The 25,417-nt window shown below is 41.6% G+C and overlaps 1 protein-coding gene across 1 annotated transcript in view; it reads left to right on the forward strand.

Annotated features, from left to right (window-relative positions):
• Nucleotides 1-11,509: 11,509 nt before the first annotated feature.
• MEGF10 (multiple EGF like domains 10) overlaps nt 11,510-25,417 on the forward strand; it is a 111,622-nt gene continuing 97,714 nt past the window's right edge. Inside the window, exon 1 of the mRNA XM_033163887.1 lies at nt 11,510-11,525. The gene's annotated coding sequence lies outside the window, so the exon portion shown is untranslated. The remainder of the gene's footprint in view (nt 11,526-25,417) is intronic.

The raw sequence follows: 25,417 nt of genomic DNA on the forward strand, positions 1-25,417 counted from the left end.
TAAATGCTTCCATTTTCGAACACGCCTCGGAAGTCGAACGGCTTCTGCTGAGTGCACATGTTATTTTTCCTCAATTTTCTCTATTAAATTTGCAGGCCACCCTTTGCGCCTCGGTTTTCAAATGTTTCGGAACTTGAACGGTCTTCCGGAACGGATTACGTTTGAAAACCAAGGTACCACTGTAATGTGTAGAACAGACACCCCCAAACTGCGGCCCTCCAGATGTTTTTGGCCTACACTTCCCATGATCCCTAGCTAACAGGACCAGTGGTCAGGGATGATGGGAATTGTAGTCCAAAACACCTGGAGGGCCGAAGGTTGGGGATGCCTGGTGTAGAAGAATTCTCCTCATGTTCTGCCATCTTTACACTGTGTGCATTTCCTTCATTCCTGCTGTCTATTCTTGGCAGTTCCTGATAAGGACAAGAATAAGAGCAGTAAAATTATTTGAAGAAAGACATGAGCTAAGTTATAATATAGATTGCAGAGAGTGTGGGATGTCAGAACTATAAATGTTTTTGCCAGGTACACATTTCTTCTCTCTCTCGCTCTCTGTCATTTAAGCGCACCCATTCTACACACGTTGACAATGTAAGGTTATTCTGCAAAAATGTAATGTATTTTTCTTTCTTTGCAATAAGAAAAAAATGAGACTGATATTCTCTCTTGCTGCCTTGTATTTTTGATTATATACAGTTCTATCCTGAGCTGCGCCACGAAAGACATGAGAATTGAAATGAAATGCAATGAATGAGATGCAAAGTATCAGGGCATGCCACTGATATTTCTTGAAGCATTTGCCATCAGTGTTGAGATGGTCATTATATCAGTCTACAGAAACGCACCCTTTCCAGTCCCTTTTAAAATCAATGGCTTACTGACATCTCCATTTATGTCAATTAAGCCTGCAAACTTTTCCTTACGGCAGTTTTCATTTGCTATTCTGTCACCTCTGAAGACTTTGAATACTATGAGAAATGTAGGGAAGACAATCAAACCAGGCGAAATTGCAGGCAGTGATCCCTGAAATCATGTTTTGCCTGAAAGCACTTTCTGTTATGAGTTATAAATTTGCACGTCCAAAGCATATGGTATTTCCCTTTCTCCAACATTACTTAAATAGATAAGACCCGTAGATGCTAATCGCTTCCAATAAGTTAAGGAAAAATCTCCGAGATTGGTCATATCTATTTACACGACTACCTACGGCAGCAAACAAACAAAAAGACTCGGCGTCAACAACAATGTTCAGAATTAGCATGCAATTATTTTCTCCTCAGCAGCAATAGATTTCTGCAAATCATTTTCCATTTGTCACCTATGGAGGGGGCCTAGTTCCTGACTACAATTAAGCTCTAACCGATCCGCATCCAGTTTTGCTAAACATTCCCAGTACTTGACATTCTTCCTTGAGCTTGACAATGCTTGGTGATAAGACTTCACTTGTTGTTGTTGTTGTTCAGTCGTTCAGTCGTGTCCGACTCTTCGTGACCCCATGGACCAGAGCACGCCAGGCACGCCTATCCTTCACTGCCTCTCGCAGTTTGGCCAAACTCATGTTAGTAGCTTCGAGAACACTGTCCAACCATCTCATCCTCTGTCGTCCCCTTCTCCTTGTGCCCTCCATCTTTCCCAGCATCAGGGTCTTTTCCAGGGAGTCTTCTCTTCTCATGAGGTGGCCAAAGTACTGGAGCCTCAACTTCAGGATCTGTCCTTCTAGTGAGCACTCAGGGCTGATTTCTTTGAGAATGGATAGGTTTGATCTTCTTGCAGTCCATGGGACTCTCATGAGTCTCCTCCAGCACCATAATTCAAAAGCATAAATTCTTCGGCGATCAGCCTTCTTGATGGTCCAGCTCTCACTTCCGTACTAGATAGACTTCACTAGATAGAGATAAACCACTTCACTAAGACTTCACTAGATAGAGATAAACCACAGGAAACTAGGGGAGGAGGGAGAGAATTACAGTTTTCAGTGGGAATATTCATTTTGAACTGAGCCACTAGCTGTTCGTGCATTGTGACACATGAGTACCATTCATAGCTGGCTGCACCAACACTGCAACCCTCAAATGACTGGCATCAATCTCCAATATTTATTCTGTTTTCATACTGTATCCACTTTCAAGGGGCCTGGGACACGGGTGGCGCTGTGGTCTAAACTAAGGTTACCAGACGTCCCCGTTTCCCAGGGACAGTCCCAGGTTTACAAATGAGTCCCCTGACAAAATCCATCTATTTAGTAGGAAGTTGAAAAGTGTCCCCGGATTCATTGAAAAAAATCTGGTAACCTTAGTCTAAACCACTGAATCTCTTGGGCTTGCCAATCAGAAGGTTGGTGGTTCGAATCCCTGCGACGGGGTGAGCTCCTGTTGCTCTATCCCAGCTCCTGTAGAAATTGGAGTTCTTGGTAATACCCAGAAGTCAAAAATTAAAGAATCCAAGAACTCTGGCCAGGCGGGAGATCAATTTTAAAGTCTTCAAACAGTTTTATTAATATAGAAGCAAGGTGTACCAATTCTCTGTATGCATGAAAATCTAGCTGAGGAAGAATTAGCAAAACAGGGCCTTGTCCTGGAATTTATTTCGACTGGAATTTGCTTCTATCCCAGGTCCTGCCAACCTAGCAGTTCGAAAGCATGCCAGTGCAAGTAGATAAATAGGTACAGCTGTGGCGGGAAGGTAAACAGCGTTTCCGTGCGCTCTGGTTTCCATCACGGTGTCCCGTTGTGCCAGAAGCGGTTTAGTCATGCCGGCCACATGACCTGGAAAGCTGTCTGTGGTCAAATGTCAGCTCCCTCGGCCTGAAAGCAAGATGAGCGCCGCAACCCCATAGTTGCCTTTGACTGGACTTAACCGTCCAGGGGTCATTTGCCTTTTACCTGCCATTTTACCTGCACCAACACTGCAACCCTCAAATTGCTGGTATCAATCTCCAATATTTCTCCTGTTTTCATACTGTATGAGATGGTTCTGAATCCTGCTTCATGTACATTCCATCAGTACATTCCATTTTGGCTTCTTTTTATATCATTCAACCAGTGCTTTTTTTTCCTGGGGGTGCGCAGGGGTACGCATATGCCTAAACATTTTGTGAATCTTTGTACTTTTGTCCATTTACTGTATTTATATTCCCCGACTTGAACTATAAAATGGTGGTTTTCTTGGATCAAAATGAGAGTACCCCTAAACATTTTTTTATTATTTTTAGGGGGGGGGAAGCACTGCATTCAACACTTGTCCTACTCAAAGCAAACCCACTGAGGTTAATGGACCAACTTCATTAGTTTCTATGGGTTTACTACAAGTGGGATTTAAGAAGAAGAAGAAGAGTTTGGATTTGATATCCCACTTTTCACTACCCAAAGGAGTCTCAAAGCGGCTAACATTCTCCTTTCCCTTCCTCCCCCACAACAAACACTCTGTGAGGTGAGTGGGGCTGAGAGACTTCAGAGAAGTGTAACTAGCCCAAGGTCACCCAGCAGCTGCATGTGGAGGAGCGGAGACGCGAACCCGGTTCCCCAGATTTCGAGTCTACCGCTCTTAACCACTACATCACACTGGCTCCGAAATACCACCCAGTGGGCCAGGTTCAGTTAATCAGTCCTGCTAGTAGAATCTGAAGAAGTGTGCATGCACACGAAAGCTCATACCAGGAACAAACTCAGTTGGTCTCTAAGGTGCTACTAGAAAGAATTTCCGATTTTGTTTCTGCTAGTAGAAGCTCACAAAAGGACTTCCACTAGTCAACAAAAGGACTCGCAAGAAATTGGCTGGGCGTTTGAGAGAAACCCGGAGTAATGTGTGGGAGGAGGAGGAGGAGGAGAGGAGCAATTGTTGCCTCAGGAAAGCAGAAATGCTTATGCTTGTGAGGCGATCTCCTTAGCACTTTGGTGAATTATCCCCATTTTGCACCACCGGCACTTGTTCCTGCACTTGTTCTCCAGTTCTATTTGTGTATGTTTTTTTAATAATATTTTTTTTTTCAATTACAATCCAATAATAGCCTCATTATACCAATTTATAATATAATCAATCATATCAGCCATTCAAATACCAAATTATATAATTTAGATAAGGTGCTCCCCCCACATGCTGGAATTGATGAATTGATGATTTTATTTATTTCTGCGTTCCAAAATCTTATTGATTTCAATTACATTCCAGTCATAAGAATAATACCTTATAGAACAGCTGCAATATTTATACCTTCTATTCGTGTTGACACATTAAATGATTTATAAAACTACAGGCGAGGCTGCAATTTTATTTGTTGTACAGCCATTAGGATTTGCCACTTTCCTCTTCTGGACTCTGCCTGTGAAGATGCCCTTGAGGTTTCCGGGATTGTTATGCTGTAGTTAAATGCACAATGTTTTGCTGCTGTTCTTAATTTCATTTATTTTATCATTCCATTTTATTTTATGATGCATGTTGTGGTTGTTCTATCGTAATTTTAGGTCGTGAACCGCCCTGAGATCTATGGATGAAGGGCAGGATACAAATTTATTTATTTTATTATTTATTAATAATAATCATATGAAGAAAGGTTTTCGGAATTGCCATGCTGTAGTTATATGCACAATGATTTGCTGCCGTTCTTAATTTAATTTACTTCTCAACGTCTTGTTGAATGCAGTATCCCTCCAGCCTGTTATCTGAAAGCACCTGTTTGTCTCTAGGCAGTCCTTGCTTGCCCTCCTGACTGCCTAGGCCTGTTTCAGGCAGCCTTCGTTTGTTCTCTTTGATTCTCCGCTTTGTGGAAAGAAGATTCCACCTTCGCTCACTTGGGAGGATGCCATCCTCAGTGAGAATATTCCAGCAATTCCTTATGATTTGCTTGCTTTGCCTTTTCTCCCACAGGTGTTCACTCATTACCCGTGTTGCTGAACTTTCCTTCTAGAACTTTCCTGCCTTGCAGAACTTTATCTTCTAGGTGTCCCTGTGCAGCCAGGACGAAGACTCCTAGCACCTCATCTTCACCTTCAAGTCTTCTTCGACAGAGACTTTTGCTTTTGGAAGTTCTGGAATTGTCCTCTTCTCCTCGTTGTGCTTACAAAAGTTGCATAATTGTATTGTGTGTATTCTCACATGTGCTTTGCCTTTCAGGGAATCTATGGTTCTATTGATACTCCAATGTTACATGTGTTTTCCCTTTCAGCTTGCCAAATGTACATTTCTACATGAAGATTGTGTATGTGGGTTATGCTTATAGCAATGGCAGATTGACTTTGCATTAATTTAATTTATCATTTCATTTCATGATGCATTTTGTGGTTTTTATATTGCAATTTTAGGTCCTGAATAGCCCTGAGGTCTATGGATATTTATTTATTTATTTATTTATTTATTTATTTATTTATTTATTTATTTATTTATTCTATGAATAAAGATTTATTGCATGGTGATGATAATAATTGTTCTTGTTTTATTATTTGTACCCTACCTATCCAGCTAGGTTGCCCCAGCCACTATGAAATGATGTCACATTTTATCAGTTAATCTTTTCAAACAAACATTTTTTATTTAATTAAAATGTAAATTAATTGCAATTTTGTCTCATTTCAGGAAATCATTTATTTTCACTGTGCGATTTAAAGCAAGAGCCTGCTGCTTCATACAATGCCACTATCAGGTGTTCTTTCCATTGTTTCAACACTGAACTGACATAACACATTATTGTAGTACTAGCTTTTTTTCAGAATGTCATCACTGTAGAAAGTCCTATCACAATCATAATAAATACATTTAAAATGTATAAGGGGGGAGGGAGGGCCAATTTGGCAAACAAAGTTATGTTAGGCTGCCCTCTGCTGGAAATATTCCAGGTCTGACACAGGAAAAAAATGTATTTATTGAAAGCAAAATACAATTTGTTTTCATTTGTAGGCAATTATATACAAATCCAGAATTTCAGTAATGGCCAGAAAGGGTATAAAATACTTGCTTAGAGGACTATAATTTAATAAAGACTGAGGGGCAGTGCCCAGGTAGGTGGGTTGTCAAGGTAACAGTTACCCGCCCTCCTTTGTGACATCTTCTTCAATTCTGGCTTAAAAGTCACAAACCAGAGGTGTCCAGTCCAGGAGTCAGGACTGGTAGGAGCAGTGTGAAAGTGTGTCCATGGGTGTGTGAGAGAGAAGAGGACTATATTTTGTTTTGGTATTCACACATTTTCATTCATCTTTTTATTTAATGCTTCCCATAGCCTTGTATATTTTTAGACTGATACTTAGGGGTAGGGGTTGGTACCTTAGGTGGGTTTTAGGGAGGTAGAAAACATAGGTTTGGGTTGTGTGTGTTAAATTACCTTTCTACAGAGAAACTTCATAACGTTAGAAATGTAAGTAGGATTTCACTGGGTTGCAGATTTCACTTGAAAGCTTGCCATTATATAAATAAAAGCACTGCATTCATTCCTCAACATGCAAGCAAAGCTGGATGGAAAAATTGGATGAGGACTATTGCAGACAGCAGATGGCCCTGTTTTCAAATACATTTCTACAGGCGCTTAACAAAACACAGTTATTTCTCTTTGGCTGATTTTTCACAGTAATGACTTTACCATTTGGCTTTCGATTAATTTTTTGCCAAAAAAAAAAAAAGTGTCCTCATTTGCAAAGCTGTTTGCCTTCTAATTACGTGAATACTCTAGATAGATGCTACTGATATATAGAGAAGGCAGTCCATGAAACAGCCCATGGTGGTCTTGCCCTTGTAGAAGGGTTGTGGGTGAGTCGGAGAGTTCGCTGAAGTTCTCCTGTGCAGATAAACAAGCATCCAGTTCCAAAGAGGTGGAATGTGCCCGCATGAATTCCCTGTGAGTATTGGGTAAATACTGTGTTCCGTCTACATTCCTATGCTCTTCTCTTCTTCTTCTCTTTGGCGAATACTCTTAGCCGAGTAAAATTGTCTTCTATGTGTACACATTCTTAACAGTGAGTCCATAAGTGACTGTGGAGGCCAATTCTGGATCCACACGTCCTTCCACAGTGGAGACATAGGTTTCATGGCAGGAGTTGATAGTGGTGAGGGTTGGCCAAGCATGCCTTCCTCTTAGCATGTTTTCCCCTTTCGTCCTGAGTTTGAGCATTTGGTAAAGGCTGTTCTCCAGCTGGAGCACTTGGATGGCCAGTATTTCCCAGTTGTCAGTGTTTATACTACATTTTTAAAGATTTGCCTTGAGAGAGTCTGTGGAACTCTTTTGTTGACCACCAACATTTCACTTTCCATTTTTAAGTTCGGAATAGAGTAGTTGCTTTGGAAGATGATAATCAGGCATCCGCACAACATGACCAGCCCAACAAAGTTGACGACGTTGAATAATCGTTGCTTTGACACTGGTGATCTTTGCTTCTTCCAGTACACTGGCATTAGTTCACCTGTCTTCCCAAGTGATGTGTAAAATTTTTCGGAGACACCATTGATGGAATCTTTTGAGGAGCTGCAGATGGCGTTTAGAAGTGGTCCATGTTTTGCAAGCGTACAGTAAGGTTGGTAACAATAGCTTTGTAAACAAGCATTTTGGTTTCCCTGCAAATGTCCCAGTCCTCAAACACTCTGCACTTCAATTGGGAGAAAGCTGCACTTGCAGAGCTCATGCGATGCTGGATTTTGGCATCAATGTTGACACTTGTGGAAAGATAACTGCCCAAGTAGGAGAAGTGTATTTATGCATACTTTCCTGGGAGCAAGTCCCATTGTATTGCCAACAAAACAGAGTCAGAAAAGAACAGCAGTGGAACAAAACGATGCAGAAATAATTAGGTGGTAGAGTATAAAGTATAAGACATTCCTACACAATGGTTTTATATTGAATGTATTAGTTGTAAGCAGTGCTTTAATCTGCTGCTTGACCTCCTTTGACAATCCTTCGAGCTTCTGTAGAGGTAATTTGGCTAAAATTGGGGGCCGGGAGTCAGTTCGTTTAAACTTATATAAGGGCTCCCTCGATTTCCCCCATAATTCGAGCAATGCCTGTTTGGAATGGCTGCCTAGTTAGACAGCTAGTTTTGATCAGAATAACTTTATAAACTACCGTATAACAAGCCTATATTTCAGTATGGTATCCCATTGGCATGAAATCTACCGTGCCAAATCTTATGGATGCAATCTGGCCAAACAGAAAATTCTTATGAAGGATGACTGAGTTATAGCAGTTCAAAAACATTGCTTTTGGGTGTGGTGTTTTTATGTGTGTGTGTGCCCATCTTTGGGGAACCATCCCAAGGGCTGCATTCCCTCATGGGCAGCTTTCTGAGGACCACATGCCAGTAGTGGTCTGGGCAAGGGGCAAAAGTGAGTGAAGCAATGGAAGTGATTTTTTAAATTTTGCCCACTCCTGCCATGCAAAACTCAGGTGTTTCTGCATTCTCACATACATACATACATCCATTGTCTACCAGGTAAGCAAGAGTCATTATCAATAGTTAAAGGACACTGGCAGAAGCACCTAAGGAAGGTGTAATGAGGTTCCTTATATTTAAAATAGAAGAACGTGAGTCTTCTTTTTGCTGGTTTAGTGTAAATCTGTTGTGTAATCCTGAAGTTTCATGGTTTCCATTTTGATCGGTGATTAAACTCAGTGCAGCTTATTCAGCTACGCACATGCGTGTTTCCCTGATGCAGAGTAATCTGGATGCGTTTGTGAAATAATAATAATAAAATAATAATTTATTATTTATACTCCTGCCATCTGGCTGGGTTTCCCCAGCCACTCTGGGCGGCTCCCAAAAGAAGACAACATGTGCTGCTTCTACGTACGTTTGCTTGTAATTTGCTGCAGTGTGCTGCTTTTGATGTGCATTGTGCTTATATTTTCAGAGCCTACTTCTGCCTATCCTCGTCCATCATTTTTGCTGCTACTGGTGTTGGTTCGTGTACTACAGCTGCTCATATTAGTTTGTTAAGTGGTCTTCCTGTCTTTTCTGTTACGTGGCATTGCCCTGATGTGCTGCTGCATGTTTGCTCATGTGCCTGGTTGTAAGCAAGAAGCTGCTTCCTGGCAGTATGTTCACTCATGATGTGCTCTTACCTCTGTTTGCCTGTGTATGGCCATGATGTTGTGCTTCCTTTGTTTGGCCTGAGGCACATTGCTGCCCATGTATTCTTGTGGTGTGCTAATGCCTACCTTTGCCTATGACATTCTATGAATTCAGAAAATTCCTGAAGGCAGCCCTGTTTAGGGAAGTTTTTAAACTGTGATAATTTAAATGTATTTTAATGTTTGGTGGAAGCCGCCCAGAGTGGCTGGGGAGACCCAGCCAGATGGGCGGGGTACAAATAATAAATTATTATTATTATTATTATTATTATTATTATTATTATTATTAGCCTCTGTTGACACATGATGTGCTGCTATCAATGTACGAAAGTCCATGTTTGCTTTTCTGTAGGGTTTGCCCAAGATGTACTGCTGCCCATGTTTTCTCATTGAAAGATCTACCCAAGTTTTCTTGCGATGCCCATTTACCCTCTTTTGCCTATGACATCTTGATAACAACATTCAGATCTGTTGCCCATGTTTGTCTGTGTCATGTTGCTGCTTATTATGTGCTGCTGATTCTCATGTATGCCTAGGAGTGCTGCTTCCAATACTTGTCCAAGATGTGCTTCTTCCCATGTGCGGCTGACTTTGTGTGTTCTTGCAAGAAAATTCACCTTTTGTTGCTGAATTTCTATTGCAAGAGAGTTTTATTAGTAGTCTGCTTTTGCTGTTAGTTTTGACGGTATTTTAGCAATTTTGGGTGGGCTGACTATTTCATCTGTTGCTGGTCTCCCACTTTATGAGCGTTTTTATTGAATGGTATTTCTGTATTTTATGGTAAGCTGCCTTAAAAGAGCTTCCTCTCAAAGCAGGCATAGAAACATTTTAACTATTTTGTTTTTAATTTTTCTTTATTCGTTTTTCATTACACAAACCAAAAAGAAAAAAAAAACATTTCTTCAGAATATACTCAACTCTTTTACATGAACTAGATGTTCTAACATAAACTAGGCAGTTTTCTAATCACAGATTAAAAAAAGAAAAGAAAAGAAAATTCTAAACGATATTTTCTACAATATATTTTCTACAAATTTGTTACATGTTGACTTCCCAAGCTTGCTCTCCATCACTTTAACTATTTGTGTGTGTGCCCAGAGCCCTGTTATCTACATGTGCTGCTGTCCGGGATATGATCTTGCCCCTGTTTATCCAAGTTTGGGAGTGACATGGTACTTGCCCATGTTTAGTCTGTGGTCTAAACCACTTATTCTCTTGAGCTTGCCGATCAGAAGGTCGGCGGTTCGAATCCCCACCCCCCTGGGGTGAGCTCCCATTGAAATGTCAAAATGATTGTAAAATGAGTGAAATGTATAAACTTGACGAGTATAAATAAAATAAAAATAAAGGGGGGGGGGGAAAGCTTCTTAGTTTCCCGCCATCGACCTGAGGGAACTTGAGGCAGGAGGGCGTCTCCCCCACTCGCGCCTCCGCCCCGCGCATGCGCAAAGTTAGCCGCGCGTGCTAACAGGCTCCGCTGCGACGGGGCGGGCCGAGAGATTTCGCCTTCGCCTCACGACCTCAGGCGGCGACACCTGTTCCTTAGGCTAAGCTAAGCTAAGCGCGGCGGCGGCGACATTGTCATTGGCCGTTCCCGCGCTTCTCACTGCAGCGTACGGGACGGAACTTCCTCGGCCGCCGCCGCCTCAAGTTGGCTGTGGGGCAGCCTCCGCCGCCGGCCACCTGCGCTCAGCCTCGGCCAGGAGAGGCGCGAGTTTTTCCCCGGAGGCGCCGGTCGCCGATTTGGCTCTTTCGTCCCCTCCGGCGCCCCGTCGGTTATCGCAGCCGCCTCAAACAGTCGCTTCACCTCAAGCCGGGCAAAGTTGAGGCTCCGGAGCGGGAGTTGTCGTCGCTCGGAGCGGGCTCGGGAGGAAGCGCCATGGCGCCTCTCGCGAACGGCCTGTAGGGGAGCTGGGCTTTTTTTGGGGAAAGGAAAGAAGTCGCTTCGCTCCGTCCGTCGCGGAGGAGCCTGAGGAGGAGACAAGGTGAGGGACTGGCGAAGGCGGGAAAAGCGCAGGTGCCTCAGCCGCTCGCTTCGCGCCTGTCCGGAGGGGGAATTGCGGTTGCGGGTTGTGAGAAGATCCCAAAGAAAGGGGGGGATCCCCAACCCCACCACGTACACGGGTATCGCGTGCGTAACTTTAAGGCCCCCCCACCCGTTTGTCTGAACAGAGCCACGGACCGACGCGTGGACGCCACACACACACACACACACGCATCAGTCCGGGGCTCTGTTCAGACGATCGGGTGGAGGGGGTTTGCTGGGACTGCTGCTGCCGCCGCCGTTCATGCGCACGGGAGCTGTCCCTAGAAGGTCAGGCGACAGGGCGTACACGGGTATCGCGTGCGTAACTTGAAGACGGTGCGTGTTTGTGCGGCGTCCACGCGTCGGTCCGGGGCTCCGTTCAGACGATCGGGTCGGGGGGTGGGGGATGTTGAGACTGCTGCGGCCGTTCACGTGCACGGGAGCTGTCCGTTGAAGGTCAGGCGACGGGGCGGAATCGGGGTGGGGTGGGGGGCTAAGGTTCGGGCTAAAACTATGCCGGCCTCCCCGGGCCTTGGGCGGTTGGTTGTCTGAATTGAGGCTTGTTTGGACCCGTCGGGGGAAACGCGGTAGGGGAGTTAGCACTGCTCTGCGCGGGGGTGGACATCAGAGTGTCAAAATTCAGGACACTCTCCCCGCATGGTGGTGGTGGGGGGAGCAGAGGGCAACCTCTCTTCCCCCCCCCCCATAACCATGGAGGCAAATCTCATTACAAATTTGGGTGTCAAAATTCGGTGCCACACACCCCGCATGGTGGGGGGAGGGAACAGGGGAAAACTTCTCCCCCCCCCGTAAAAAAACAAGGAAATAAATAAAAACGCCTAACTGAAAGTAGAAATTGTAGAAGGGTTTTGACAGGTGTTTTTTTTTTTTTTTCTGAGCGCTTGGAGTGGAAAGGAAGTAATTTAAAACGGTTGCTTCATGGCTGAGTAGGGATTTGAACCCAGATCTACTAGGTCATAGGCTCCAGCCCTCTTCTAACCAATATACTGCACTGGCTCTCCCCAGAGACTCTGAGAAATTGTGCATGCATGTTCCTTTGCTGAAAATTTGGGTGTAATGCTCTGGTGTTTGTATTTAAAGTTCTCTGAAAAAGTAATAAATGTAATAATTGTAAGCACAGTAACAACAACAACAACAACAACAACAGCAACATAATAGTTGCTGAGCCATTTCATGCTGGATCCCCCAAGCAGAGCCAGACAGAGGATGGTGACAGGTAGGTGTCTTGCCACCCTTAAATGAATCTTGGCTGCGCCGATGTCCAGCCCCCCCCTGCCTCTCTTGCTCCCCTGTGGTGCTCAAGGTGTGGAAGGGCGTGCAGGGCCACGTGGACAAGCCTCATCCCTTGATGGCCATGTGTCCAAACTCTTTTGGAAGGGGTTATTTTGGTGTGCATCTGTGGAGCTGCTCCATGGGAGATGGGGCTGTGGTGCGATAAAGGTTTCTCCTTGTTCAGAGGGACTCTGTACACAGACCTTAGTGTGCAAATAGAATTCCTCCTGATGTGTTTTGGACATTGAGGAATGTGATTGCAGTGCATAGTGGCAACGGGAAGTGAAACTTGACTGCTGGTCCCAGGACCCTCTCCACATGTTTGGATACATGGAGGAGGTCATTTGAGCCCCGCCTAGTCAACTGTCGAAAGAGACATGTATGCCGTTGGTACACACAACTTTCACACTAGATGGGACATCCCTGTAGGAACGTCATTGTGGGCAAAGTAGTCTTGTGAAATGAACTTTTTTTTTGGTAAACAAATGGAGCACAGTAGCCTATGTATCTTTTCAAGTAAATCTGATAAATAATACAAATAAAAAAATTACTTCCAGTAGCACCTTAGAGATATCTGAAGAAGTGTGCATGCGCACGAAAGCTCATACCGAGAATAAACTTAGTTGGTCTCTAAGGTGCTACTGGAAGAATTTTTTTTTTATTTTGTTTCGACTACGGCAGACCAACACGGCTACCTACCTGTAACTGATAAATAATACTTTTGCCTATAAAAGCTAATTCCCTACATTTCCAAGGCAGCACACTTTCTACTGCTGTCGGTGTACTGGGTGCGCTTTGCCCATTTGTCTTTGTTGTTCCACTTTCTCCCGTATCCATTGCGACTTTTACTCTATTTAAATGAGCTCCTTCTAACAAAAGGCTTGTTTTGAGAAAGAAAACTCCTTGTCCCCATCTCCTCACCCCTACCTTCCTAAGTTCGTGCAGGAATGTCTTCCACTCAGCATGCACTTTGCGTTTCTTGAGGGGTGGGCTGTCGGTCTGGGTTGTTTTGCTGATAGTTCAGCACTGGGTTTTAAATGCCTGGCTAGCTTAACATCTTATACAGCTGCTGCTTTGCTCTAGAGCTGGAGAGAGAAAACTTTTGACGGTAGCTGTAAAACTTGTTTGTTTTTGTTTCATGTGATCCATATACTGTATTTCTTGGTGAGAATGGCCTAAAAGGAATACTTTATTTTGTGGAAGCTTTGGTTTTGTTCCAAACTTTGTTGGCAATGCTTGTGAAATAATTAAAAAGAAGAATGATCAGAACAAGTGCAGAATACGGTACCTTTTCCTGACCTGATTAAGTTCCAGGATGGAAAACAAAGATATCTAACTACTTTAAGCCCCAGAACCTTCCCCCCCCCCTTTTGAAAATTAAACTCTGTCTATGTATACTATGTATGTAGTCTGGTTCCCTGCATCAAAACATATCTCTGTCTTTTAACTGAAAGGTGTTACTGTACCTGTAAATGCTGCTGCTAGGTTTTGGTTGTTTTATTAAAATTACTTGGTTTGGTTGTATTTGAAACTACTTTTCCTGGAGCTAGCTTACTTTAATCTGGTTGTCTTATTGTAATTATGCTGCTATTTGCATAGATGCTAACAACACACTGGTGTAGTTTATTTGATTTTACAAGAAATGTAGACTTGATCAAACACTACAAAAGCTATCTGAGTTGTCAATGCCATCTATGGTGCATTGAGAATTACGTAAACCAAAGTGCCACCATCAACACATAAGAGGGAAATACCAGCAGTTTTGGGGGCACCCCAAACTTTGCAGAAGTACAACAAATATAGGGAAAGCCCATTGTGGCCAAACTGTCCAGCGGGGACTGTGTATGCTCAGTGACCAAGGACTGCTAATTGACTGCAAGGGGCAAGTGCAGAAAGTCAGGGAGAGCTAATGGAGTACAGTGGTACCTCGGGTTACAGACGCTTTAGGTTACAGACTCCGCTAACCCATAAATAGTACCTCGGGTTAAGAACTTTGCTTCAGGATGAGAACAGAAATCGTGTGGCAGCGGGAGGCCCCATTAGCTAAATGGTACTTCAGGTTAAGAACAGTTTCAGGTTAAGAATGGACCTCCAGAACAAATTAAGTTCTTAACCCGAGGTACCACTGTATTCTGGAAAAAGTACACGGTTGGCTGCCTTGACCCTGAACAGAACACTCCATACTGTAGCATTTTGTTGCAGGCTTCATTGGTTATAATTCTAATAACGGTGTGTTACAAAGTCAGAAGGTTGTAATTGCCCCAAGTACCACTCCACTGGCAGTTGTAACGTTTGTATATGTGGCATGGTGTAGAGTTAGTGCTTAAAAACTATGAGTAATCATATACCGTACAAAATCAGGAATTAATGGAATGCTTCCACTGTTTTCATGGCCATTTATAATTGATGCATAATCAATCACATGAGCAAGTGGACTGCATAAAACATAGAGCAGGATGTGTCTTGCTTTGCTAGAGGTCAGGGTGGGAAAATGTCAGTGCCTTTCCCCTTATGGGACTGCTATATTGGAACTCTTGCACATCAAGCAAGAAAACTGTAATGTTTCTCCATTCTAGGGCATGTGGTGTAGTGGTTAAGAGCGATAGACTCGTAATCTGGTGAACCGGGTTCGCGTCTCAGCTCCTCCACATGCAGCTGCTGGGTGACCTTGGGCTAGTCACATTTATTTGAAGTCTCTCAGCCCCACTCATCTCACAGAGTGTTTGTTGTGGGGGAGGAATGGAAAGGAGAATGTTAGCTGCTTTGAGACTCCTTAGGGTAGTGATAAAGCGGGATATCAAATCCAAACTCTTCTTCTTCTTCTTCTAGGCTGTTTTTGGGGGTGGGTGGGGTTTGTTGTCTCCTGAAGATTGATGAATAGCAGAAAAACATGTTTCATAGTCGAGATCTATTCACATGAAGGGTTTGCTGCAGGGAATAGATATTTCCTTGTTACTCAGACACTTGCTGAGTACAAATGCGGTGGCGGGGGGGGGGCAGCTGTAGTGAAAAGGCTAAGGTCATTTCTCTGTCCTACTACAAGCCTGCAACACCAACAAGCTTCTTTTGTGCCCCTTTCGCTGCCTGAGGCATGAGGCCTGGGCATCCTGATGGGTGGCTGCACACAGTACTTCTAAAAGACTGAAAATGTTCTCCTTTTGTTCAATGGTAGATCTGGGTCAGGGGGAAAGGATCAGGGAGAGGTGTCATACTGTCTGTTTGAGTCTTCCTCTCTGAAGACCAGAGGCCCATTTCATCCACAATCTTGTTCTCAAAGTGGCCAAACAGAACACAGCTACCATAATTAGTTGCCTCTGAGTCCCGTTAGGGGAAAAGGTGGGGTATGTATGTATGTATGTATGAATGAATGAGTGAATGATAGACTTTTTATCAATCCCCAGATTTTCCCAGCCTGCTTTTAATAAAACTTTCCAAAGTTGGTGGCTATCATTTCATCCCGTGGCAGTGAATTCCACAGTTTAATGCTATACACTGAGGGGGGAAAGTATTTGATCCCCGGCTAAATTTGCCCGTTTGCCATCTGACGAAGAAATGACCAGTCCATAATTTTAATGGTAGGTTACAGGTAGGTAGCCGTGTTGGTCTGCCATAGTCAAAACAAAATAAAAAATAAAAAAATTCCTTCCAGTAGCACCTTAGAGACCAACTAAGTTTGTTATTGGTATGATTTTCAGAAGCCGAATGTCCAGCATGGCTTCCGATTGGCTGCAGGACCTTCCTGCAGGCAATCAGAAGCCGCGCTTTAATTTCTGAATGTTTTGGAAGTCGAACGGACTTCCGGAACGGATTCTGTTTGACTTCCAAGATATGACTATCATTGTTTTGTTATGTCATCACTTCTGTTTAATTGTTGACTGTTTGGTTTCATGTGTTTCATTATTTTATGGTTGATTTTTGTTGTGCATTTTTTTAGAAACAGTTGTATAGAAGTATTTAAAAATAAAATAAATCTATTTAAAAATAAAATAAATTTATTTGAGTGCATATAAATCTAGTTAAGTTTAGTGGGACACAGGATTTCAGGCCATTTTCTACGAGCATTTCAGCTCACATAATATGCAAACTCAGTCTGGTTTTATCAAAATTATTAGCTGTACTCAGCAAGGTCAGCTAGATTGGATACAAGGCTAGAGTAGTGCCTTGAGGGAAAACTGTTATTGTTCAGCAACTTGGGATGGTTAATAACAAGTATGGAGAAGTGAAAGTGCTCTGCTTTTGCACTGGATAAGCCACTTTGTTTTGTTTAAAAGAAATGTGTCCATTGACTGAGCTCTATATTTAATGCAAGACTGAAATTGAAAGCTGGCTTCACTCTTCATTTTTCCTTGTAAATGCCCCTGAATGCCCAGTAACACAGTTCAGTAAAAGAGCACACTTAATTAGCTATGTCTGATCTTCCTAATGTGCATGCGCTATGGGACGCAAGTACTGTAACTGGATTTAGGAAAATAGTAAACTGAGTCACCAGCATATATGTTTTGTTATGCTGCTGAATAACTTGTTTACATCTTTCACTCTCAAGATAGGAATGCCAGTTGATTGGCTATGCTGTAAACCTTTTTATCTGATTATGCAACATACCATGGACCATATTTTCTCATGGTGCAGATTATAACAATCTGTACTCTTCAGCATGTGTTCTAGATTGCCAGTGGAAATTAATAGTTAATTCCATGTTTTTATTACATCCTAAATAGTATTAGTTTGTATACTTTTATAAAATTATGACCTGTATTAAAACAATTTGGCTAACAATATTTCATTATTGGATAACTTTGTAAAATTGGCAAGTTTTGCTTTTAATTTCATTTTGAGCATAGTGGTTTACATCTGTATTTGCCCATCACGTCCAAAATGAGCAGCTGCTAGTTATTCCCCGTTCTGTGTAATATGACTAATTTGTCTCAAGCTTGTTCCCACCAAAGAAGCTTCTACATCATGTGACAGGAACTAATTTTGGTGTTATTTGCTTCAACACAGTAAATAAAAGAGAGAACTGCATTTACAATTTACAATGTTCAGGTTTTCTAATGGTAGAACGCAGTTTAAGTACCTGACTTACCTATTGTTCCTGTTCAGTAATGTGATGCACTATTAGTGGCTGACATTTAGACTTATTCCAGTGGTTTTACCACTTCGTCATTTATCTCCTTTGGCTTTTCTTATATCATTGAAACATGAACTGTTTGTAAGTCCCCTTACCTGAAAGGCAGAATATAAGCCTTTCTTTGGCAAACTGTGTAGTATGTAAGGCATTTTGTTGAAGTCTGTAGGTTGCCTGGGTGAGCTTCTTTGCAGTTGTTTCTGTACGGTGTCACATAAAGCCATAAGGCTGTGAAAAGTTAGTTTGTAATATTTATTATTTGTTTGATTTTATATGAATTGAGAGTTGCTGTTACACAGCAGACTCTCTTGATTTCCTTGCAGTAATCAAGCTGTGGTAATTCAGTCAGTAGAGCACGAGACTCTTAATCTCAGGGTCATGGGTTTGAGCCCCATGTTGGGCAAAGGATTCCTGCATTGCAGAGGGGTTGGGCTAGATGACCCTCATGCTGCCTTCCAACATATTCTGTTTTTTTTTTTTTTTGGAGCTTCTTGATCTCTCTCTCTCCTTGAGAAAATGTTCTTTTAGCTTTTCAAGCAAAACTAAGACCCTCTCAACCTTTTTGGAGTAATTTGGACCGTTCTTGTTTCGAAAGAATACGATTGCCTACAGCAGGGGTAGTCAACCTTTTTATACCTACCGCCCACTAATGCATCTTTCTTCATGGTAAAATTTCCTTACCACCCACCAGTGCTCGATGGAAGGATTCAGCTTGTGGCGTAGAACCCCCTACCGCCCACCTAGAATCCTGAAACGCCCACTAGTGGGCGGTAGGGACCAGGTTGACAACCCCTGGCCTACAGCATCAGACTCTACTTCATAAATCAATTTAAGCATTTATTAAATGGACATTTTACAGAGCTTGCTCAGTCAGTGGTCTCCAGTCAGAGAAAGTGAGTGTAACCTTTAACTATTTCCTGGTACCCCTCAAGCAGCAAAACCCACTTGTGCTGTATTGAGCCTCTCTTTCACAGTGTTATATGGTTGTTGTTTTTTTAACTGATGTAAATCCGTATGTATACACTATTAATATTTAACCTTTTCAAACTTAGGAGCTACTTTTAACTAAACTCTGGAACTTAAAACCTGTTTTTCAATTTTTAACCTTTCAAGTCAGTGTTTCTGACTTTCAGACGGGGGTCAACAATATTTCTGGGCCAGTAGGCACTTTACAAACTGGAGAAGCTGTTGTGACTGCCACATGCATACACTACAACTTTTAAATACCCCTTTCTGTTTGCCTGTTAAAAGTGTAAGTGGCCTTCCTTACTTGACATCTGCTATCATCCTAGTGATACCAGTGCTTACAACTTCCTTAGGCTGGGTTACAGCCTGCTACTTGAACAGTGGTCAATCCTGTAGATACATAGGAAGCTTAGTCCTGTAGAAATATAGGACACTTCCTTACACTGAATCAGACCAATGTTTCCAGCTAGCACAGTATTTTCTACACTGACTGGCAATAGCTTTCCAGGATTCACACAGGAATCTCTCCCAGACCTACCCGGAGATATTAATGTTTGAATTTGGAACAATTTGCATGTAAAACAGACACCCTTCTTCTGAGCTATATCCTATCCTTTGTGCTTAATAATCCTAGCAACAGACATGTATATTTTTGGAGAGTTGAGATACTAGAAGCGTTTAAGACCACCTGAATTGTAATGCATAATCAAATGATGAAGAAGTTAGCTGTAGTTCTGAAATTCTTGTTTCTTCCATTCAATTCTATAATGCTTGTTCGGTACATAGCATGTTGCTTTCCTTGAAATTTCCTTGAAACACTTTAATTTTGGGTCTCAGGTACAAAAACACAAGCCTTTTTATTTTGAGTCATTATAATCATGTTAGAAACTCCCTGAATTATCAGAAACATTTTTATTACAATTCTCCAGAGCTGCATTAATCTCCTAAACTGATTAACTATGAAAGGAGTACAACAGTATTAATTATGAAACACAGATGTAGGTGGTCTGTCGGAAAGCATGCTTTCCATTTTAAGCCTGGAGTAACAATCGTAGTAACACAACGCTGCTCATGTGACAGCTAGACAAAGAAGCCATTATGCATGGCTAGCTGGAGATGCAGCCTGCTCAAACCTATATTCAGGCAAAACTTGGCAGATCCAAGTTTAGAAAGTTTACTTTGTTAACACTCTTCCTTCTTCCAGGCAGTTATAAGTTCCATGGGCAGGACTCCTGGGTTTCATTTCCTTGAGTTGACAAAAAAAATGGGAGACTTACAGTATCCTTGTAATATTTGCTTTATGCAATGTATGACATACAAATAAAGACAATTGAGATTTAGAATCAAGCAGAGCTCTAAAAGCCAGCAGATTTTCAGAGAGCAACTTGTGTGGCCACCCCCATGCTGCTCCCTTTGTTCCAGCTAATTCCAGCTAGAAGCTTTTAGCTTTCTCTCAGCTACTGCCTCTGTCTCAGTTTCAAACTCCAAAGTTAATTATTTCTCGCAAACTGTTTTAAGACTACCATAGATAGTCATTAAGAAATATTAATGTTCTTTTGTCAGTACTCAGATCGACAGTGATCAAGGCAGCTAAACTCATAACAGTATTACTGGATCAGTCACAGATTAAACCAAAGAAGTCCAGATTTGCTTTAATTATCCTGCTCATAGTGAGATAACAGGTGCAGGTCATATGCAGTAAGTTAGCCCATGAGTTACATTTTGATGTCACAGGTTCCATTTTTACCCTTTAATTTGATACTGTCTTCATTGGCTGGCAGTCTCATAGATCAGGCAATGAAGGGATTATCAAATGAAAGGTTAAATTGGAAGCTGTAACATTAAAATGTAAGGCATTATTGGAACTTTTGCTTTGCTCCAATTTAGCCTTCCCAAACCTGTTGGCTTCCAGATGTTATTCCTGATCATTCCATCATTCCTGATCATTGGCCATGCAGGCTGGGGCTAGGAATATAAGAAAGCAATGTTTGTTTTACTTCCTTCATGTTCAGCACATGCATCATTTCCCCCCCATTCCACTGCAATTTAGCTTCTGACAAAAACTGTGATATTCGTCTTGCTGTCTGCTGTGGTAGAATTTTATGTACTTAATTACAGTTACTCATGCTACCTGATGATAGTCCACCACACTACAAATGGGGGGGGGTGAGGGGTCATCATTTATGTGTTGTTTTGTGGACTGAAAGCATAAACAGTGTATACCGATAGTATTTGTTCCGGAAGTAAAAAATAAAAATAAACAAACACTGACTATTTCCACTCCTGCTTATGTTTCCTTTGATCCCTAGCTGCAGTTGATGGGAACTGCAGTCAAAACATACCATGTTGAAGATACTGTAGCTGCTCTTTTTTTAAACCTAGTAATGAATCTCAGGGCAGTGCTGTTTAACTTATCCTGCCATTTCTAGCATTTGTATTTTTGACTGTGTGTAAAACAGGCATTATTTGTGTCCTTGCATTCATGCAGTATATTTTGAATCATCACCCAACAATGATTCCAAAATATAATTGGCCGGCCCATCTAAGGGCATATATATTTGAAAGCAAGCTTTCATATGCATATCCCTAGCTCGTTGAGGATTTATGTGCATTTGATATTTGAACCTAAAAAGCATGCAGTGAAGGCTACTACAGGTATGTGATGAGATCATAGCAATAACACAAGAAGGGGAGAGAAAAAATCATTCATCCTGGATTCCCTGGAAAGATGACCAGCACAGTCCTCAGTGATGATCTAACTAGGGTCACATATACGGTAGGCAGCAGTTTACTGTTGTGCAGATATACTGTTGGATTGGAGCCACTGAGTCCTTCCTTGCTTGTTGATTCTGACTACTAGCCTGTCTCATGATTCCTGGCCCCTGGCTCACCTCAAATTGTTGTCCTCAGTCTAGTTCTGACAGACATCATAGAAGACAGAATCAGTACTCAAAATGATAGTCTAGAACTCTGAACTGAAACCAGGAAGATGAAACACTCTGGAGATGAATGCCATGTCTTGCATTTAGTTACAAATAAATGAAAAGCACTACTATAGTATGAAGGATACTGAGCTTGTAGCAGTGCACACAATCTAGGTGACTCAGTGGAATACAAGCTGAACATGAGCCAGTGGTGTAGTGCAGCTGTTAGAAAAGCTATTGCAATCTTTACCTGTATCAACAGAAACACCATGTCTATATTACAGGAAGTAACAGTCTGCCTTATCAAGTTCTGGGTGCCACATTTTTGGAAGAATCTGGATAAACCAGAGCATATCCAAAAGAGTGGTCTAGTAACCCATGAAAAAAATGCCTTGTAGAGGAGTTGAAAAAGCTGGGTATGTTTTGCCTGCAGAAGAGAAGATTAAGAAGCGAGAGTCTTAAAATATCTGAGTGGTTTGTGGACATTTTGTACTACATATGGGGAAAGATTCAATTAGCCTCCGTTCTCTTGCATTCACTTTCCAAGGTCTTTGGCTGCTGAATTTTCAGAGGAAAGAATGTGGTTCCACAAATTATGGAAAAAGGAGGTCCAGTCTATAATTTCTCATTTAAATCTTTGACAGTTCAAAAGAGAAAAGATTGCACTCTTTAAATCCCACTATCCCATCTAGTCATAGAACTAGACTAGTTATGTTTTAATATTTGAATCAAATCTGATCCTATACGCTTGCAGAAATGTTTTATTTTATGTAGTGTCATAATATCCAAGATGTAGTCAGAAATATTATTCTACTTTGTTCATAAGTTTTCATCTGGGGATTTGTTGTTTAGCTTTCTGGCATGGGAGAAGATTGGGAGGTTGAAATACTTTGCTAAGCCTCAGCGACTTGATAGCTTAAATCAGAAGCCTTGCTGGGCTCGCTTGCAGGATTTGAATGAACTAGCAGCTCAGATTTAGCGAAGTTATCTTAATTAACCCTGACTTACACTACATTAATTGAATAATTGATGTTATAACTCACAAGGGTGTTTGCAGTAGTGAAAGGAAAACAAAAGCAGTTTCTTTGTCATTGCCAATGGAATTGTGTTAAATAATTTATCTTGTTTATTCAGTTAGCTGTCACTAATCTATTAAAAAAATCTTTATTTATTTATATACATTTGGAAAAAGGTGTCAACAAAATTTGCTTCCAGGAGGATCATGTAATCCACTGAGAAATCTGAAACTCTATTTTGCTGTTTAGTTGTGTTACAATTTATAAGAGGGTGATAGCCAGGTAAGGTATACTCAGAGTAGACCAATTGAAACAAATTTATATCAATTAAACTACTCAATTATTTGGTGATATCAAACTAAGTGTAGTTTCATTTAAAGATTATACTTTTATATCATGAACATTATTAAGAACAGAAATCTGAGTTCTTACTGTTATAATCACTGCTTCCTAAACAACACATAATTTATCACCCTCTCCTAGATTTACCATTTTGGCTAACCTAACTTTTACTTATAATGACTGTAAAATATAGTGATTAAAGTAATGCATGTTGAAATATGCAAATTTCCCAAAAAGCCTTACAATTTGGAGCTACTAACACACTTGAATCAAGTCAGTGCAAGTCTCTAATGATTCCTGAGAATTGCTATTGATGATTTCTAACTAGGGAAGTAATCATGGTAAAACGTGTTCAATAATTTTTTTATCATTGTCAGTGGTTAAGGAAAAATTGAGGAGAATGTTGACATACCACCAGGCCTGAACCCAGAAACAGCCTGTCTAGGCAATCTACTTCAGACATTCTTTCCATTGACTAGATCCAGCCTCCTAGGAAAAGTGATCACTGTGACAACACAGCTGAATGGGTTAGACGAATAAAGGCTTCACAAGTGTAGGGCTGAGCTAGACAGCCTGTTTCTATTCTGTAAGAGGCAACTTTGAAGAGAAGCTTTATTTAACCATTTATTTATTTTTAAAACACCCTTGTTTCTGAGTCATGCAGAAATGGCGGGTGGGGTGAGTAAAAGGCATTGTGTTCTATTAGAGAAGTACTTTGAAAGTGATGCCTGGGAGCTTTTCATGAACTATTGTTAAAGGGTGTTCTTGGGCTGCAGAACATCATTAATGACTTTAGTGGGTTTTAATTATTGTATTTTTTCCCTGCAGATAAGTCACCTTCATTAAAATAATCACTTTTTTAAAATGACAGTCACATAAAACTGGCTTGTAAGATAATAATTTGTAAGATAATATGGGAGAGCTGAGAAATTATTTTTGAAAATTACTCAATATAGTTGTTTTCTAGTTTCACCATTGCTCTATTTTTATAGAACAGCACTTAATAATTTGGGTGGAATCCAGTGTTGTGCAAGCAGATTTCTGCTCAGGAGAAGGCTTTCATCTTCTCCCTCCTGCAGCCTTTGTGTGGCTGTAAAATCTGTTCCAGAGGGCCCCCCAGCCCTCTGGAGCAAAATTTGAAGGCCCACAGGGGGTGCAGTGGGGAGAAGAGAAAGATGAAGTCATGCTGCGTGCGTGGAATTACATTCTGCATGGGCAGCAATAGATAAGCCCATGCCATTTAGACATCTAATAGCTATTATAGGAGCATAAAACCCAGCCATATTTATATTTATGGCATATAGTTGCAGAGATTGTTGGTGCATACAGATAAAACAAAGCAGTTGGCACTGTTTTTCTTCTCATAGAGCGAGACTGGAGTATTCCCACTTTCCCACTGCATTTACTTCCTAGGAAGTATGTTAGGGATTCCTCTCCAAAGCCGAATAATGAAAATACAACATAACATATTAATAGTGCAATCCTTTGTGTGTTGTCTCAGAATTAAGATGCATTCGGTTCAATGGAACTGACTTTCAGATAAGTAGGACTGCAGTCTATGAAAGATTCCTTAACATTTACACACATTTACACACTCAAAATGTGAGTGTCGCCATGCTGCAGTTTGCTTGGCCACAGAAAACTACAGCCAGGTGACAACCTTCAGAGAGCTGCCAGGCCTTCACAGTAGCATTGGAGGGCATTGTTGGTGGCAGGAAGCCCAGGCAATCTGCAGAGGAACAGTCACAACAGTCCTCACTAATTGTTCTGCTGCCACCACTGTCCGCTTTACGGATGCCACCAATTGATCCTTTACTCCCAAGTAGGACTCTACGTGGTTGCCTGGGCAACCTGCTGCCAACTCTTTCCTCTTCATGGGAGGAAGTCTATAGGGGTTCCTCCATAGGTCACCTGGACTGCCTCACCTCACTCGTGAGAGAAGGTCTAAAGGGAGGGGGCTCCTCTCCATGGCTCATTGGGCAGCTGCCAACTTCTTCCTTTCCACAGGAGGATGTCTAAAGCGCAAATTGCTTAGAATCACTGCCTTAATTGGCTCCTTCTCTCAGATGTTTTGGTATTCTAGATTAGACTAAGGTAAGGATATGAACTCTTCTCATTGAACTGTTATTGCAGTACATACGTACGCAGAAAACCATGAGAAAAAATAACCGTGTTGAAGCACATCATGAATGATATGGCAATCTCTTATGACGAATGTCTGCTACTCCAATGTTGTAATCAAACATGGTAGCCATAGGTGACAAATGAGTAAGCTGGTGCTAAAGTGACAGAGTACTCCATTCTACTATGCAGCTAGCATAGAAACCAAGCTTGCCACCGGAGAAGGGACACTTTCCATTTTCAGCATAAAAATGCATCAGGATGGAGCTCTTAATTTCTCTATCAGTTCCCAGCAGGCTAGCAGTACTTTTGTGGCCTAATTTGAAAGGTCTACCAAATGGAAGAAATGTGTGTTCCCTAAGTTCATAGTATGGAGGCGTGCTTCACCTATTTAACAAAGATTTTTTTTTTAAAAAAAATATGAACCTCAGCATTTGAATTTTCCTTTAAACTCGAAGCACATTTTCACAGCTGTATGTCATAAATTTGCACATCTCTCCTGTCATACACATCTCATTCTCACAATGCTGAAATAAAAAAGCTTCCAAGGCCCAGTACACA

Source organism: Lacerta agilis, chromosome 11 (genome assembly GCF_009819535.1).
Source record: "Lacerta agilis isolate rLacAgi1 chromosome 11, rLacAgi1.pri, whole genome shotgun sequence".
Lineage (NCBI taxonomy): Eukaryota > Metazoa > Chordata > Lepidosauria > Squamata > Lacertidae > Lacerta > Lacerta agilis.